At 39.3% G+C, this 18,047-nt stretch overlaps 2 protein-coding genes across 15 annotated transcripts in view; one reads left to right on the top strand and one right to left on the bottom strand.

The window, feature by feature from the left end:
* Positions 1-17,348, bottom strand: part of ARVCF (ARVCF delta catenin family member) — a 287,922-nt gene extending 270,574 nt beyond the window's left edge. For 8 of the 12 annotated variants that reach the window (XM_087754800.1, XM_087754809.1, XM_087754797.1 and 5 more), the window contains exons 1-2: positions 16,886-17,348; positions 16,463-16,521 (exon numbers count right to left, since the gene is read on the bottom strand). The gene's annotated coding sequence lies outside the window, so the exon portion shown is untranslated. Of the gene's footprint in view, positions 1-16,462; positions 16,623-16,885 lie in introns of those variants that run through there. The other 4 variants (XM_087754802.1, XM_087754804.1, XM_087754803.1 and 1 more) reach the window with 3 other exon arrangements.
* Positions 17,349-17,570: 222 nt separating this feature from the next.
* Positions 17,571-18,047, top strand: part of TANGO2 (transport and golgi organization 2 homolog) — a 44,757-nt gene continuing 44,280 nt past the window's right edge. For all 3 annotated transcript variants that reach the window (XM_087754683.1, XM_087754680.1, XM_087754682.1), the window contains exon 1: positions 17,571-17,758. The gene's annotated coding sequence lies outside the window, so the exon portion shown is untranslated. The remainder of the gene's footprint in view (positions 17,759-18,047) is intronic.

Below are 18,047 nucleotides of genomic sequence, written 5' to 3'. Positions count from 1 at the left end.
ACCATCTGTCTCAAGTCTAACCAATAAAGTAATACTGAGCAAGAAAAGGGGATGAGAGGAAGAAGGGAATCAGAATGCCACAAAGATAAGCAGGCAGTTATTTCTTATTCTGAATGCAATAACAAGAACTCTAGAGGCCAAAATGTTCCAGCTGAGCTAACTATAGCTTCCTGCTGCCGTTACTAACACGGTATTGTAGAAAAGTAATTGCAAATATTACTCACAAAGTACAAAATACCAAATAGAAACAAACAAGATAATGGAAGAAACATGTATCTACTGGCAAAGCCAAAACTCATTAGAAGATTATATTCAATATGCTTTGAAGCCAGCTGTATGAAGTGACAGTGGAAGCCTTTAAATTTAAATAAACCTTTTAAAATTCTTTATTTCACCAAAGGCAGAAGTTTGACCTTAAGTGTTAATTTAAATGGATACAACTAAGTGGGTTAAAAAACCCCAAACAAACTGGAGTTTCATAAACACAGCTGCTAGTGGTACCCTCAGAGCTGCAGCCACGTCCCAGCCTGACCCACAGCTCTGTCCATCCAGCTCTCCCTTCACACCCTTGCCGGTGCTGGGAGATTCACTGATGGGTTACACTCACTGGTGAGAAGCGTAAAGGGAGATTGTCTTGCATCCCTGAAACTCCTTTCTGGAATTCCTGCCCTTTGCACTATCCGGATCCTTGCAACTTTGCTGCTTCTTGTAGAAGACAGAATCATTTGAAGGACATTCAATTATTAACTGGCTTATTTTCACAGACTCACAAAATGGCTGAGGATGGAAAGGACTGCTGGAGATCAGCTGGTACAATTCCCCAAGTCAGTTATGAGCAAGTTACTCAGAATCTTTTCCAGTCAGGTTTTGAAAATCTCCAGGAATGTGATCTCCACAGCCTCTCTGGGCAACTTGCTCCAGTGCTCAGTTCACCCTTACAGTAAATTTTTTTTTCTCAGTTTTTGAGCAAAATAAGACTTCTCCACTTTGTACCTATCAGCATATTAAGCTGTGCTGCCTGTGGTAGTATTCTTAACCAGTGGGAGCTGCTTAAATCAATGAGCTCTGAAAATGACAATGAGATGTATAACCATGAAATTTATTGAACATGCCTGCATGCATTAGTAATGACACAGTATGGCCTCTGGGTCCAATAATGCAGAGAGCTGGATTCCTTCATCTTCCAGCGACTGCTCTAAATTCCCTAGTCACACAAGGACATACAAAACAGGCATACATTTTTTAGTCCCGGATATTACGCCTACTTTAATCCAGTTGGGTTTTGTCTTGTTATTGTACATACCCGACAAGTTTCTTTCAATTTCATAGTGTCAAAGATATTTTAAATAATTAGTTTCTCACAGGACTCTAGTATCAACATTCCTTGCCTCCAAAAATACATGCAAGCAGTTATTCCGAGGTGGAACTGGGAGAAACCTGTATAAACTCAATGCTCTTGAGATTTCTATCAGAAATCAGTCACTTGATTTCATGTGAAGCAACAAGAATGCACAAGCATATTTTTGTTGTTCTTTATTACAAAATTCTCAAGTGACGCTTGGTGTAAGAAAAACAACGTTAACAGGCACTGAAATGTCAAAGGTTTCCCAAGAAGAAGTCAATTCTGTTCATGATTCTCCTCCTAAAACACAGAAGTAATTCAGGTGTATTCAGTCAAACTACACCTGTGTGAAGAAGAAAGAAACGAGTATCAGGCGGTTAATGACTAATGTGTGTGATTGTTATATTTGTGCATAATTCCTTTCTCATTTTATATTCTCTAGAAGAAAATGCCTTGAGAGATTTCTTTTCCCCATTAGAATTCTCCAACTTGCTGTAAATATTTTATATCTGTGCAGCTACTAAAGTCACTAAATCATCAATCTTGTGCTCTAAAATAAGTCAGGCTATTTCAGGGTCTTCACCCCCCAGCTCCTTCTTCATTACAGCTGTTTTCATTCTGGACTCTCCACACACTGTGTGCACCCGTAATCTGTATCTACATTGTATTAGTAGGATCCTCCTAATTAGGTTTAATTTCTTCAAGTGAGAAAAAAGTGACATGCTAAGCCTGCCAGTTCCTTGAAGAATGTCCTAGAAGGTCAACTGGTGTGTATATAAGGGCTTTGTGATCTGTTTGACACAAGTAAGATAAGGTTGGTCAACATTTCAGATGCCTTCAGTAATGAAAAGCAAAGTAACTGTTATTGATTCCGTTCCCATCAATCTCAAAATGGTAAACAAAAGAATTATATTTTCTGTATAGCAGTCTCTTGGGTACATGCAGATATACTTAATAGATCTACAGACAGTAGAAAGCTCATTTAAATCAGACACTACGTGAAATTCCAGTTGTCTCAATTGAGCTACTATGCAGACAGTACAGCTTCCGAGATCTCTACATCACTTATCTTTTGAATTTAACCAAAGTCAGAAACTCTCCGAAGATCAGGACTTTTCCTATAGATTACAGCTCCAAAGTTTGTTTACTTCTGAAACAATAGCGCTGTTCTTTAACAGATATCTGTATTACTGTTTTTGAAGCTTTTACAATACCAAAGTATGTTGATTTAGTGCTAAAAAACAAAACAAAACATAACAAAATAAAATTTAAAAATGGCACTCTTCCCTTTGTGAGACCAGCTGCCTTCCCCTAGACTTCAATCTCTTTTCACAGGAAACAGTTGTGTTTATTCTGTAATTCTTCTTAGTCTTTCCCTTCTTTTGTGCTACCATGACAAACTACAGTCTAGGTTTTGGGGGTTTTTTTTAGGCCTCTCAAGGGCTAGAAAGCTTCTCTCACAGGCCTTGCTTCCTCCGTCACTGGTGGAGCCACACAGTACAATCACACATACACGAAATCTCTAGCCTACAGCCTCCTTTTCCCAACTGCATTGCTGCAACAGACACGGCTGCATTTGGCACCTGTAAGTTGTTTCATCACAGGGATCAGGAACCAATTTGTTTAATAAACACAGCACTTTCAAAACGCAGCAGTACTTATTCATCGCACAGGTAGTAAGCCTGCAGCACAAAAGGTAAAACCAATAGAAAGCCAATGCATAGTCTTATTTATGCTTGAAATGTCTATTGCCGATTGTTGCAGCTCTCTCAGTCCAACTAATGCCCATCTCCTGATGGGGAAAACAACCTCAATCTCTCTGCTCCCTGGCTAGTACGCCAGCTTTCTCTAACACTCCCTGTGTAGTCCATCAGTTCACATAAATCCTTCCTCCTTTTCTAGACATAGGGTCCCGAAATGGTGAGTGTTACTAGAATCCTCTCAAACTGACCGCAGTAAGAGAGAAATGTCACAGTGCTGAGAAAAGGAGCAGAGCAGTATACTCCGTCTTAGATAAAGCTTAGCTATTTTATTTGAGTGTTAGTTGGGATACTCCCTATTTATCTAAGCTACTGTTTAATCTCTAGTGCCTGGTTCTTTATACAAGCACCATCATCAAATCTGATGGAAAAAGCAACAAAACACACTGTATTAGATTATATCTGAGAAGCAAAAAGATTTCTTTTGTAAGATGCATACTTTTTCAGTAAGCTCTGAAACTTTAGACCTAGCTTGGATTTCTTCAGGAGAGAAGGAAAAAAGTATTAGTCAACTACAAAAGAACTGGGAGAACTGTATGTGAGAAAGGACAACGTAACACTAAGATCTAACAGTGAACTATTTTCAGCAGAAGGCAGGAATTGCCAGTACCAGTGTATGTGACAACCGAAGAACCGCATCTAGAATTCAGTATGATATTCTAGAGACCCATGTTAGAGGAAGATCAACTCAGCATAAATATGGACTACTGAAACTACCTGGGAATGGACTAGCCGTTTTATGAGTAGAAAATAATAGTTTGGATTACTTAACTCAGCAAAACAAAGGCTGAAGGGAGGTAGAACTGTCCTCACTAAACATACTAAACATGCAATTCTCAGAAAGAGAGAAAAAGAGAAAGACAGGAGCCATTGAAGCACAAAACCTAACAGTATGAACTAGCTAAAAAAAAAAACCCAAATAAATAAGCTGAAGTATGCAGAAATTTTTAACCATCAGAATGATCAGTTCTTGGGACGCTGACATTATGTAGATGATGTTTAAAAGGAAGAAGAACAGCAGAGCTGCCCAGACTCAAAGGAAAGCCCACGCAGCCAAATTTCAGCAGAAGTTCCAATGTGAAATCATTTGCTTACTGTTTCTGTGATGACAAAGGAACGATGTAACATGCTGGCAGCTTAGAGAATATTCTTTTAGATGTAACTACTATATATTACTTTATTCTCCTAAAATATCAAAGCCAGGCATTTAGCTTTAGGAATGCGGATGAAGGTTATGGTATCCATACAAATTCATATCTGAAAGAAAAGGAAATAGTATTTTCCTTAAGAAAGGGAAGGAAGTGCTGAACTCCGACTACTGTCCCAGACCGACAAGGTTTGGAGGCACAGCTGACACAGGAAACATGACATATGCTATGTACGTAATATATTACCCAAATGAGTACTATACAGTTCATCATAACCTGATGTCCCTGGAGCAGTCTCTCTGCCCTTAAACACTTAAATCTTGAGAAATAGGGTACTTGGAAGTAAAAACAGCAAAGAGGCAAGTGAAATAACTTATTCTAAATTACCAGAAGGGGAACTGGAAGGAAATTCGAGATCTCCTCCTTGAATTACTATACAACATTACAGTTTGAAGCAAAGATTTTTTTGTATGCTATATGGAGATCTTGCAAAAGACGTAACAGAGGATCTTTATGATTTAACTTGTTTTGACTTGTTTTCTGTCCTTCTAGTTCCAAAGCTTTTCCACTCAGTGCTCTATTTCTTTAAGATTCATTGCAACATAAACTTTTACATCTTGTTTTGACATTTGCTGAACCACGTGGCGAGTTCAACAACTAAGGATTATTCTCTATAAAGTAATGTTAAACAACTTGTTTCCTGATGATAATATAGAAGGAAAGAAATTAATTTAATGAAAACCTGTGTCTAGTCTTGTTCTGGCCTCAAGTGGATGGGAGTTTGGAATACTCTTTCCCAATTCAAAAAAACCAAAGGGGAGGGTAGGGGGGAGGAAAAAAAAAAAAAAAAAAAAGGCAATTCACACCAGTCACTCTCCAAATCCAACAGTTACAAGGTCTCCCTACTGAAACACACCACATCCACATAGCAAGTGTGAGATTAAACAGTTATTCCTCTTTTCTTAAATTGAAGTTAGTAATTTATTTAGGAAAATCATGCAGATTATACTGTGAATTAGACTGCATCTTTCAAGCCCGCCAGCTACAGCATCAACTTTATACATATTTGGATACTATGGAAGTTTAAGAAAGGAAAATGCAAATATCAGTTAAGAAAACTAGACAAACTGTGAATTCAGTTATTTTCTAAAGGTAATGTTACAGAGAAAGCTTGCTGCATTTTAACAAAAGGCATTGTAGTCCTTCAAATATTGATACATAAAATGAGGTTAGAAGTTACAGAGTCTATAGCTTTTGTTTCCATAAAAAGGAGATAATCATATCACCCCACTGACTTAGTTATATCTTTCATAAATTTCAGAACATTTAACTTGTGAAATTTTCAAGTTCTTCCTATTCCTTTGTGGCACAGGGAACTCACTTTTATTTACTTCTATATCCAGATGGAGAATGTGAAGCAAATTTCTTGCTTAGGACATAAAAATATTTAATCCAAAAGAAAGGGAGAGAATACAAGGTCAAAATAATATGGGAAAGGAAAACATCTTGTAGGACAGGGCTTAAGACACTCACAGTTCTGTTGGCCAATATTAATGTTACCAACATCACCACCCTCCTACAGAGAGGGAAATGAGAAGAATTTGCTAAATATAGATAGAACTGTTTGGAAGGATGCCTATCCTTATTTGTGCATTCATCTGTTTAATTGTGGGCAATATAGTCCACTAGACAGCCTGAGGCAAGCGTGGATGTTCAATATTCTCTGAATTATACAATCTCAACTGGAGATTGGACTTAATTACACAGTTTACAATAGTATAAACGGAAACTTTGTATTTTGAAACTCTTCACAGTTCTAAGTACCTCTGAACTTTCTTTACTCAGGTTTGGGAATGTACTAAATGCTGGTGTGCAGTTTTAAACAAGCATGGTGAAAAAGGAATTCTCCTGTTTACGGTATGACCTCAAGTCTTCCAAATCCCATGAATCTGAGTAGCTAATGAGATATCACAAATGTATACAAATATACTTTTATATTTGGACATCAAAAATCCCCTAGAGTAAGCAAAGTAAAAAAAAAAAAATCAAGTTTTATGCTAAAAGCTCCTCTTAGTAGTCTGAGGAAATTGACATTTTTCTCAAATTGTTCTGCAAGTGCATTTTTAAAATAATTGCAACAATTCAATTCTTTAAACATACTTGTCAATACATATTACCAAATTAATCCATCTTGATTTGAAAACAAAGCTGAAACAACCACATAAACCTAAAAGAAACAAGTCAAGGGAAGTTTATACCTGTGATCCAAACCTTCGGAAGGATACCTAAACCTAATTCCCTTGGTTTGAGTGACAACATTGTAAAGAAATATAATGGTATTAAACAGGAACTTGGTGCCTAAATCCCTCTAAGAATTTGGGCCTAAATTCCTAAGAGATCACTGAAAGTCTCAGCCAAGGTATCAACTTTGATTTAGAAATCAGAGAGAGGTTCTCATATATCCTTTTACTCAGGATTCAATCACCACTGATCTTCCTTCAAAGGAAATCTGAGCAAGCCAGGCTGCAAACCTCATCAGATCTCTGCTACTTGTTAGCAGAAGGTCCAATAGCTCAAGAAATTCCTTAGTGAATTTTCCATCCTCTCAGTAAGGCTTAGAAAAAGTACAATGATAACTGTCCAGAAAAATCAAAATTTTGCATTGAGAAGAGAGTAAGTGTGTTCAAACAGGCAGGAAGGAAAAATCACATGGAAAACCAAATCCTGTATTATGTCCTGATCATCTAAATGCAAATACTTGCCTAGCATTGTAAAGAGATTAACCTTTATACAATTAATAATATTTAGAGTTTATGTTAATTTTCAGTTTAAAAATCACTGCTAACAATACAAAACAAGAATTTTGTTATTGGGCTGTATGGCACTAGACAAGTTACATTAGATCTTCCTGGAGAGCTAAATGAATGTCACAAGCTTCAGTTCTGTTTAACGTTAGTTCTTCAGTCCCTTAAAAACTAAGGTTCTTGAAACTCACAGTTATCATACTGCTTCTCTGCTTCAAAACAGTGAAAAGTGGTTTCTGGTGTCATAAATGAAATGAAGTGGTTATTTCCTTGAACAGATAGATGAGCATGCGTTGGGATTCAGAAACCCACCATCAACACAGTAAGTAGTCTGTAAAATCTGAAGACTGCGTATCACCTGCAGGAACATACCATCATGAAACACTGGTAAAAAAGATAATGTAGCAAATACTCTTCCAAGAAAATATCCTTATTTTGTATAGGGCAAAATATCAGCACAAAACATGTTCTCAAGAACTAGTGGGTTAACTTATGAAGAGTATCCTAAGGAAATTGTCTGGGGAATACTGTTCTGTCTGGATTCTTATCTGCCATATTTTAGGAGTTTTATCACAGCATTAAGCAATGTATAATAGACAATTACATTAAAAAGAATGTAATATCCTACTTGAATTTTATTAGATTTAGTTCAAGCTTCGTATGGAAGGATTTCACTAAACAGTCCTGATGCTGAGCTTACTAGTGCTGAGTATTGAACATTTAAAGCACAAACCAGTCCTTTTATACTGTGATTGTTTCCACAGCAGATAGAGTTTTGGTATAACACCACTAAACAGAAAACAGGCAACAAATCAGATCTAGAAGTTAACCAAGAACTAGGATTTTATTTAATAAGCTGAAGAGCAGTAAATTTGAAGACACGCATGTTTCTCTGGACTGCACTGAGATTACTCCTGTTGACAAACTGTAGGTATATTTGGATACAAAGATGGTAACATCATCAGAAATAGACGGCTGTATATCTAGGAAGCTAGTGTTCGCAATACTTCCAAATTTGAGTTTTCTGTTTGACATTCAAATCAAGAATTAATAAAGTATACATGAATCTGTGTGAACAACTGAATTTGAAGCTTCATATAGGCTTCACACACCAAGATTATTTGTGATACATTGTTTAAGTTTTCTTACCATGCTTAAAACCCACCAAGAGATTTTATTCTCTTCAGTAATTTTCCATTGGACTCGTGGCTAATCATCTGATCAATAAAATGAACAGAGAGGTAGCAAGTAAGGGAATAAACATATATCTCTGGGAAGCTAGGTATTACTTTCAAGGAATATTGGTATTCCCAAATTCCTGGTCATAATCTGTACCTTCTCTTCAATTTTACTGACTTTAGGCTTGGAAAAGAAAATCAGAGGATAGCATCAATCTTTTAGAATGTCTTCCTCTATTAGACAGAGACACATAAAGATGTATCAGTATTAAGAGAAAATTACATTCCAGTTTAAGGACAGAACTGGAACAAGAGTTACTGTTACTGATAAAGAAATTTTACCAAGGTTTCAAACTTACGAATTACACAATTCAGTAAGATTCCATCACCACATCACATTAAAAACAGCGTCTTACCCTCCACCTCTAAAATACTGCCTCAGGAGAGGGAACACTGTTTTTTACTTCCATTATCTTTCAGCCTGCAGTAAGGAAGTGCCTTGGTCCTGAATCAGAACCCAAAGGAATTTAGCAAGTGCTATTTCTGCTGGTAGTAAAATCTTCGATATGTAATTTACATCTTGATATGTCATCATTTCTTGGTATTTAACTTAGTAACAGCTTCTCTAAAGTAGAGGTTTTATTACACAAATTATGGAAGCAGCAGACTGCATGTAGTAGAGACAGCATAAACTCCCAAATCAATACAAAATATGTCCCTGGCAGTAGTTGTTATTCTATGCAGGTGTGTTATTGATTACAGTCATAATGATCGCGCTTCAGCTGCCGTCAATAACTCACTGTTTGTATTGTCACACTGAATTAAAGAAGAACCAGTCTAAAAATATGTGGAGAAGTTATACCAGCGTGGCATGATCCGGCCTGTGGCGCAAAGCAGCGGAACACTGCCAGTTTAAGTTCAGATTCATGTTTGAGACTTCACTTGACATTACATTGATAAAATAAAGTCAAATGTGATATTTATTCAGGCAGAAGATATTATGTCTTAAACATACTGGAAAACTCTTAAATTTATAGCTACTGCATACAATAAAACTACGCTTTTAATACCTCGGGACCATTATTGGCGTGCACATACCGATATGCAAAACTGAATCAAAGTTTTATGGATGGTTATTGTCATTTTACTGATCAACGTGACTAAAGCTTTCTTGCATCAGATTAAGAATTATAGAAGGAATGTTAGACTATTTGACTTTTTCAGAGTTCATTTCTAAATCAAAACTTGACAGCAATATACCACAGCAGAATACTAACCATAAGCCAACAATCCGTGAAGTATTGAAAAGTGAAGTATAGATAATGTTATTATCACAATTGTATGAAACGCTTCATTAATGTTAGCATATATAAGCATTTTTCTTTTAAATACTTCAGAGTAGACACATAGCAAAACAAGAACACTCATTGTCACTGGCCTATCAAAATGGAGAAACAGATCCAGACATGAGAGGCAAGAGACTTCCTACTTCTAGCAATCTGATCTTCATGCCATTTTAACCCATTGTAAAGTATTAACAAAATATTAGGATTATATCTCAAAGGAAAGAGCAGAATATTGTTAAAAATGTCTACGTCAATAATCACAGTGTTCTGTACACATTCTAGGAAGCACTGCAACATTTAATAAAACTTGCATTTCCTTAAAAAAAAAAAAAAAACAAAACAAAAAAACCCAAAACCACTTCATTTTAAGGGAACGCTGTTTTTATGAGACACTTGAATTGCATTTCCCATGTATCTCCTGTTGATACTAGAGGGATTCTCCTTGACAAACCCCAATATAACACCGTAAGTCACGCTCATGCCCACCTTTCTCTCCATAGGCAGTCTTGTCTAAGGCTTCCTTCTCTTTCCCAGGAACAGCAAAACAGAAACAGAAACTCTTGCAGTAGCAAGCTTATGGATTCTACTAGACTGCTATGAGCGATGTTACATCAATACACATCACAAGAAACTCAACCAACCATCAGCGGAATTCTTTCAAAGTTCTGACAACTGCACAAAGTGACCAAAATTATTTTGTTCCCTTCAATGTCATACAATTAACCTCATAGGCAAGGCATATGAACAGCTGTCTAAAGAAAATTCAACCCATCAATGAGCAATTAAAATACCCACCATGTGAAAGTTCTTCAAAAGTTCTAATGTACACATAGCAAGAATAATATTCATGCTGTCTCACTTTCAGCATCTGACATACATGCTTAATTTAAGAAGCTAGTCTCCATATACTATCCATATTAGTCTCCATACACTATCCAAAGAGAGAGAGGCTCCTTCAAAGTGTCAGTTAAAACACTTGATTCAGAGTCATAGACTGAATCAACCTCCAGAGAAGTCTGGCTGTCTCTATCCACTGTTTTTATTTGCAGCCAGGAGCGGCTGCCCTTTCTAACTCAGGCATCTAATTGACATGCCTGAAGTTATTGTAACTACCCCAACTTAAGTGTCGCATCTCAGATTCTCCTTCCTCAAGACAGCCCACACTTTATGAACCATATTTGAAGTCACTCTGCAATTCACTTTCCTCTGGGGAACCTCTGCAACCTTTCCTACTCCGAGTATGGTTAAAAAGATTATTATTTTTCCATTTAAAACCTACAAAAATAAGTTTATCCAATACCACTACGTACATTCACCTCTCATCAGGCTGTGAATCCAGTAGATGTGGACACTGTTGATTAGTTGCAATACAGTTTCTTATCCATAGGAACAAATCAGTAAAAGTCTGACAGAAGCGATCGCACACTGTTCTGACTAGCAGTTACTTAAAATAGTGTCACTACACAACCCAAATTAAATAGAGAATTTTTAGTATAATGAGAAGGTCCCATGGAGGAATTATGCTGATATACTTCCAACTCCTGGGTAGAAATTACACCGCCAGAGAAGATGAAGAACAGGCAATTAAATTATCGGAAACAGTAGCTCCAGTTTCACTAACTTTACATTGCAACAAATGTAGATCAATTAAGAAAAGACTTTCTTACAGCAACAAGTTAAGGTAGCCCTTTTCTGTACAAAAACCCCATGATCATTCCTTTTATGATAGCAGAAATAAGGGGGGAGGGAGGGAAATTAAGCTTAGAAAAGAAAAAAGGTATGTGTAATACAAAGCTCAGATCTTGTAGAGATACTTTTTTCTGGCCAGTACTCCAAATTAAGCTACTGCTTGGCACCTCAAAGTCAGTCAATATCACTGCACCTGTAAGAATTCTTACAGGGATTATTTCATTAAATAATTCAAAACATACCCAACTAAGAATGTAGGTCTTGATATCAATCCCCTGGAAAGTCCACTCTCAAGGATGACTGTGCAAAGGAAGCACTGATGCCTAATTCTATACTCCCAAATTATTAAATTCTGAAAGAAATAAGGAAAAGAAGAAATATTTTGAGTTTACCGTAACTACACAATGTCAGGACTGGCCCCAGACTGATTTACTCACTTCTTCCCTCTCGCTTGCTTGCAATGTTTAAGCTGTAAGTCTTCAGTAATGTATTTCAGAAGACAGTAAATGCTTCACAACTCTTAAATAAACCATAAGCAGCTAAACAGTAACTGTTCTGGAGGACAAAGGCCTGTTGGCAAGGCACTAGACTTCAGGCTTCCAATGGCTTATGGCAGCAATAATAAGGCAAACAAAATAAATAATAAAAATGAAATTGTGAAAGATACCTTGACACTGTCCTTTTAATCTTCAGCCAACTTGAGATGTCATGTAAGCACTGAAGCAGCAAAGAGATGAGACTGCTTAGATAGCAAAATACCCCAATTTCTCCCTGACCTACGAATCACAAGCTAATAGATTCGTGGTGCACTGGCATATAACCGTACAGTAGCTCACAGAAACCCTGTTGCAGCTTCTGAAACAACATGCATGTGCCCCGAGATGCAGGAAAACCACAATTATAAACAACATCAACTGAAGCACGCACAGAAGATTTTGACACTGCAGTCAAAGACCTTATGGAAAAAAGATCCTAAACTGTCCAAGCAAGCCATCGTATTAGTAGAGATAAAGCATACTGCATGTAGTTCACAAACAGAAAGGTCTTCCCAGGGCAATATAAACTGGAGAGTGAAGCAGAGAAGCACAATCCTGCCTATGTGTTCTTAACAGATCTTAGTGTCTTGTAATACTGCCACCAGCAGTATCACCATTAGACAACTGTTGGATGAATATTACTTTCTTGAGCTACTCAGCCTGGAACCTGTGATCTGAATACTACAATTTTGCTTTTTCTAAATATACTCTGTATTCAAAATCACTCAACTTGTCTCATGGTAATTAATATCAGCTGATTACAGAGGAATACGACTTGCAGAATCAGACCAAGAGATCCTTCACAAAGAGCTATTTGGAGAGATGCAGAACTGCACATACTCAGGCTCACAGGTTCTTTCCTCAGTGTACTATTGCTAGGAAGTATTATCTATCTTGTGCAAAAAGTCTACACTTCAGAAAACACAGGTTTAGATAGCTACAGAAGTACCCGCTGATTTGGTTTTTCTAGGTTAACTCCTCAGAGGGCCTGATTTTGAAAGATATGATTAAGCAGATCCCTTGACTGCATTGTGGCCAGCCTCTTAGAACCAACTTTAGATGGCTCTTACTTGGAACCAGTGACATTTCTTGCAAGTTTTATATAGATTGGACAACAAAAATATAACTACATGGCAAAATATCAGGGTGTAAACACAGTATCAAGTAATCAGTTAAAAAAAAAAAAAAAATCAATAAAGCCAGTCATTTCAGGGGTATAATGATGCCTTACTTAGTTAAGATTAATTATTTTCAGCAAGAGGCCATTTGTTTCAATAGTGCTGTGCTCCCAGTAATGACAACTATTGTAAGAAAATATATTGTCATGTTCTTTGTAGGAATGAGTAGTGACTAGATATGAGCTTCATTAACTAAATTGAAGTGTTCTCTACAAGAGATTAAAATATTTTAAAATGCCACCCATATATACATTCCTACTTGGTCTCTTGCACATTTTTTATCCCCAAGATTAACTGACGTTCTAAGAAAGGTATGTATTTTGGTGGGTCAAAACGTCAAACTATCCTGAAACGCAGTGACAATCAATGAGCATCATCAGGACTCTAAAATGATATCTTATTTGATGTAGTGTGTACAAATTAATGATGAATAATAGATGCTGTCCATTTACTATTAGATGATTAGCCCTTTACACACCATACACCAAAAATGCTACTCCTTGAAAATGCTAGCGGGTTGACTGCCAGCCTTTCAAAAGATTGCATATTACTAAACTGAACTGCCTGTTCTTACAGTGTTACAGAAAAGCAGACACATAAAAAGAAGTAGATTCACTAGAATTAGTTATTTGTCTTACTATTTAAAATGAATGCAACCTAAGCTAATTCAGAAGATCTAGATCTCTACAACCTCAGCACATAGAGCCAGAAGCAGCTTTACAGCTTGTTTTGGATTGCCTGCAAAATGCAAGGGTAGGAGTGAAAAAGGACAAACAAGGAACAAAAAACTTGCACCACTATTTTTTGAGTTTGGCTTTGTTTTACACAAGTTAGATGAGGGAAATAAAAACCACTTCATTATGCAAGACGGTTGCTACATTTTTCAGATGTTAAGATAGGTGGGTCACCTTCTTGCTTCAGCACACATGTAGACCACATCCTACCTGGAATTTAAGAGAAAACTTCAAGATCTCCTTGTTGTTATTTTAATGCTTAAACCCATGATACTGGCAATGCCCTTTTCTGAATAAAATAGGTTTGCCAAGTTACATGTGTACTCTATATGTTTCGCATTATGGAAAGAACACTTTTTCTAAAAATATGTGATTTTTAATCTTAACAGAAGTCTCAATGCCAATTTCCAGGTGACTCATATGAAGTCTGACTAAGGTAACTGCACGCAACACATTTGCTAAATTCTTTCCCTATCCATATTGGTGTAACCCTAGAGTTGGCCTTTTTCCTCCTTCTTCTGTAGAGACAGGCAATAAAGTAAAAAATTTAACCTAACCTTTCTGCTTTGAAGATTACTGTGATGGCTATTAGGAATAGAATGCACTCACACTAGACAAGATACTGTCATACTCTGGTTAAACAGTAAAGACATAAGCTAAACGTAATCTCACACTTAGCTGCTACAGCATTTGTTTACAATGTTTGTGTCAATGATTTATACTCACACAATAAAATATTAAGAGCAACAAATTATAAGCCTGGTAGCACAAGAGTTCTAACAGGTTTTCCTCACGGTGTATCAATTCTGACACTAACCAAGATCCACCAAAAGCACTGCAGAAATGTGTTGCATTACATAAAATCAAATACAGAAGCTTAGTTTTATATAACTGCAATATGCATGCAGATGGTCTTCAGGATAAGACATCTTCTCTAAACTGCAGTTTGTACAAAATTTGAAGTCTAAGCAAAAGGCAGGAATTTTGCTATTTCTAGTGCAGTGTCCTAACTCAATATAATGGGAATCTCTCTCTATTTGTAACTCCTACCAGTTCTTCCAATATTAAAGAATTGCTGAGACTGAAATCCATTGCAGAGATTTTGAATGAACAGATGAAAATCAAAGAAGGGAACTATTTTTCATTCATTCTAGCTAAATAGCAGGTTGAATCTATGGTTATATTAACTGAAATTCAGTTATTTATATTGACAGCAACTACAGCATAAAAATAAAATCAGCAAAGTCAACTTTATAAAGATCACCAATGTCAAATAAAATACATTCTATGCATCTCTGAACAATACATGAGGATAAACTATGCAGTGAAACTATGCAGTCAAACTGTATTGTTCTTCCAAACCTTGCCCTCCTAAGACATTCCTTCAGCCAAGCAATGGGAAGATAAATCCATTTGCCTAATGGGGCATATAATTTAAATATTTCAGACAAGCATTTACAGAGATGTTGCTTAAAATAAATTTAACAGCCATCCATCCAAATATCTTGCATGGTGAAGATCACAGCATAGTTCACAACTTATTTTTTTCTGTAGAAGCTCCAAACTACCCAGCCCTTTCAGTTACCTTAGTCACCATATATATCCTGTATTACTTTATTATAACAGATCTTTTTTTTTTTTCCACAGCAGATTTAACATGAAGCTGCATTTTTTTTCTTTTGCAGTGCCTTGCAACATTTCTAAAGCCACTAAAATTTCAGATTTTACTAGTGCACCATGCAGTCCTGCACAATTTTGTAAACAAAATATGTTTAAATTTATGGAAGCTTAAATGGCTAATGTACTTGATACAGACTGCAGCACTTCATCCACGGAAGATACAATCAGCCAGTGTCAATATTCTGTCATTTAGAATCATGATTTTTACCATAAAGCATTCCCATTAATACAAAACAGGAGGTTTTTTTTCCCCACAAACTCGTATCTAGTGTTTAAGACATTTCTAGTATAAAAACAGGTCTTCACTTGATATAAAAAAACTGCTTCGGGTTTTTTTTATTTTTCTTAACATGCTAAGAATCACATTTTGTATTGTGACCTACCTAAGGCACAACAGTACACCGTAAAAAGCAAAGTACATGTCATAAGAATTCCCCCTTCCACATACACAAACAAGTGCCTACATTAAAAAAAAAAAAAAAAAAAAAAAGAGAGAGAGAAAGGGAGAAGGGCAGTCTTTACTATTCGCATGCTAGACGTGAACATTTTAAAGAGTTGATCAAGTTTTGCAAACATTAGATTTTAATCATGTACAGCAATACCGCAGGGAAAATGAAAAGAAAAAAAAAAAAAACAACTAACTTTGGCTTTTAAGTCTAATGGCTTTCACGTTTGTGAAGAAATAGGTTAGTTTTGTTTAGTCTTTACTACAAAGAGACTCATCTCCTATGCATGCCACAAATAACCTGAGCAATGACTTCCCTCCATGACAAGAGCTGCCCATCATATTGCAGGATTAATACAATGTTGGTTTGTTTAGGGGTTGCTTGTGTGTGCGGCTTGCGTATGTGATTTTAGCTATTCGTATACATCAGCTCCTCGTTGCGTACCTCACAATAAACTGATGAACGCTGTTAAACCTTAAAGAGCAATCTTTAGCAAACAAAGAAGGCTAGTCTGTAATCGTGATGCAAAATTATCCCAAACGCACTACACCCTGCAAGAACCTCTCACAGAAAATAGCCCGGCAACCTCATTCATGCCCCCCAACCCAACGATCTGCTCACCATCTCCTCCGTCTTCTCTTATTTCTCTGTCCTCAGCTTATTTTCCTTGCTTCTGCTGGCTTGAAGGAGGCGGGTGTACCAAAAAAAGGGAAAAAAAAAAAAAAACAAACAACCAAAAAAGAACTCTTCAATAAAATACTGAGCAGCCGCCGGGCAGCACATCAACGACAGCCCCGCGTCCTCCCCTCCCGCCGCCCGCAGCGGGAGCCCCCCCGCGGCCCCCCGCCCCCCCGGGAGGGCGCCCGGGCTGCACCGGCCTCCCCATCCCCGCTTACCGCCGAGGCGGCACCGGAGAGGGAGCCGGGCTGATTCTCCCCTCCCACCTCCACATTCCTATTTACAAAGGGTACCCAAGACCGTCTTTATCCAACGGGGGGAGGAGGGGGAGGTGGAAGCAATCATTAACCCTTTTCGTGCATTTACCTTTCCTACTACGATTTTGGCTGCCTTTTTAGAGCAGGCGGGGGATGTCTCCTCTCTACGGAGCACATAAACTCGCTGCCGTCAGGCCTCCGGGTCCCGCTCGCCACGGCGGGAGGAGCGTGTCCTCCCGGCGGCCCCCGAGGCCGCTCCGAAAGAAGGTCCAAGGGCAACGCTGAGGAACGCCTGCCCTCCCCAAGCGGCGCTGACAGAAAACCGCCGCCCCGGTGGCGCGTCCCTCAGGAGAGGCCCGCCGGGCGGGGGGAACGCGCCTCCCGTCAGCCCGTGTCCACACCGTCTCTCCAACTCTTTTTTTTTTTTTTTTTTTAGCGGGGCGTTATCGCTCCTCAACATTCACACCTGGGGGGGAACACCAGCGGAGGGGAAGGGGCACCCTCCTCCGCCCCCGCCCCACGGCCACGGCGGCCGGCGGGACGGGGAGGGCAGCGAGGCCGCGACCTGCTCCCGCCGCCCACCCCTGCCTCGCGCTGCCCGCCTGCGGCCGGCACGCAAACCGGCGCGCGCCTCCCGCGCCGCGAATTTTCCTATTGGGCAGCTCTTCCGCGATCGCGCCCAGCAACCAAAGCCTCATTGGCCCCCGCCCGCCCCGCTGCGCTCGCTGGCCGGCCGCTCGGCGTGGCATTGGCCGGCGGGACTGCCCGTCAGAGCGGGGCCGCGGCGGCGGAGGGCGGGCGGTGCTGAGGGGCCGCCGCGGCCCGGGGGGAGCCGCTCCCGGGGCGAGGGCCGGGCCGGGGCTGCCCGCACGGCAGAGCGCGGTGCGCAGGGCACGACGCTGCCGGCCGCTGCCCGCGGGAGCGGTGCACCGACCGTGTGCTTTCGGCGGGAGCGGCGGGGACCTGTCTGTCACCGCACTGGGTGGGTACGCGAAAGCGCCCTAACCGCAGCGCTGAGCCCAGCTGAGGGTTTTCTGTGCCTGGGGAAACGAAACGGTGCTTTCACAACTGTAGGCCGGGAGATCCTGGGTGCAGCTGATGTCTGGGACGCGCCGTGACAGAGGGCCGGGCCGGCGCGGTGCGGGCAGGTAGCGCTGTCACGACATCCCTGTGGAGGTGCCTGGCTTGACCTTCCCGCCATGGGCAGGGTCTCTGCACAGTCGGAGTCACCTCTCAGCCTTCTCTCCGATAAGCTGAATAGCTTCCTAAAT

This window comes from Nipponia nippon, unplaced genomic scaffold (genome assembly GCF_047370975.1).
Source record: "Nipponia nippon isolate SJK-2023a ecotype South Korea unplaced genomic scaffold, ASM4737097v1 scaffold_18, whole genome shotgun sequence".
Lineage (NCBI taxonomy): Eukaryota > Metazoa > Chordata > Aves > Pelecaniformes > Threskiornithidae > Nipponia > Nipponia nippon.
The sequence above is the reverse complement of the archived record's forward strand: the minus strand, read 5'-3'. Positions and strand labels throughout refer to the sequence as shown.